Source organism: Octopus bimaculoides, chromosome 1 (genome assembly GCF_001194135.2).
Source record: "Octopus bimaculoides isolate UCB-OBI-ISO-001 chromosome 1, ASM119413v2, whole genome shotgun sequence".
Lineage (NCBI taxonomy): Eukaryota > Metazoa > Mollusca > Cephalopoda > Octopoda > Octopodidae > Octopus > Octopus bimaculoides.
Window position 1 is genome coordinate 189584235 of NC_068981.1, and position 1308 is coordinate 189585542.

Consider the following 1308-nt stretch of genomic DNA (forward strand, 5'->3'; position numbering starts at 1 on the left):
ATATATATATATATATATAAGGTGTATTCTATTAGGAATGTATTAGAGTACAAAGTAGAGCTCATTTACCTTAGAATTACCAAACGTGCTCATTCTTGACTCTATTCAATTTTATTTTATATATATACTACGTATGTGGGAAATTCTGTCTGTGGGTATGTTTGTGGAGTTGTTAGTTAACTCCTCTTACATCGTTTTATCGATTTGGATGAAACTTGACATGTGAGTAGAACTCATGTCTAGAAACCTCATGGCATACTCAGATTGTTGGAATAATCGATAATAGGGACTCTAGAAGGGATCCTTATATATACCAAAGGGAAATAACCATTCATTTTCCTAAATTGTTTGGTAAAAATGAAATTGAGTATACTTATTTCTTAGTATTTGAACTATTTTAGTTATTTTCGCAATTTATCCAGTACAAGGCTTAAACAAGTTGATAATATTTTCCAAAACAATAGATCAACTTATTTCGGTTAGTGACTTATTCACGAATATACCAACAGAAGCGCTGCTGAGGGGAATATTCTCTGGGAATGCAGAAATGCTTTTTTCACAGTTAATTACTTTGAATTGTTATTATCTCATATCTGATTAGCCTGTTATTACATAACATGTATCACGATTTTAGTATACATACCTTATTAGTATTTCCTCCTATGTTCTATATACTCTGGGAACATATTAAAGTCCTTTTCGGGGCTACTTTATTTGAATTCTTACTATCGGGTAACTAATTTCTTGTTATTACATAACTGATTTCACAATTTGGGTATTCATAACTTACTGGGAATTCTTGAAAACAAGATCCTGTGTAAAACAGTTCGGTATTCTCTGTAAATTCACAAAAACTTTTTTAAGGTCTACATACTTTGTATTGTGGATACCGGATTAGCAAAACAATTATGAGAATGGAACCAAGGGATAGGTCCCACTTTCCCGGGAACTACCGAGTGCATCAGCTAGTATATATATAATTATAAGATCTGGTAATTATTCATATATTAATATATTAATTAATATCGATTAATTATCAGGGGGCCAGCACATTTAAAGAATCAAAGAGATTCAGAAATATTATCTGCAATCTCAGGGGATTAAGGTACATTTTAAAAATAACGTCGACCACTAACGTGGACAATTAATGCGCTAGAAATAGATCACATTTTGTGTCTATTAAGACCTAAAAAGTTCTCAACATGAAATATAGCAGCATACCAAAAACGTGCATATGGTTCTGCTAATTACAGCTTAATGGTAAAGTTCAAAAGTCTTCGTTTTGGCGCGCTAATTCCAGGAATATAT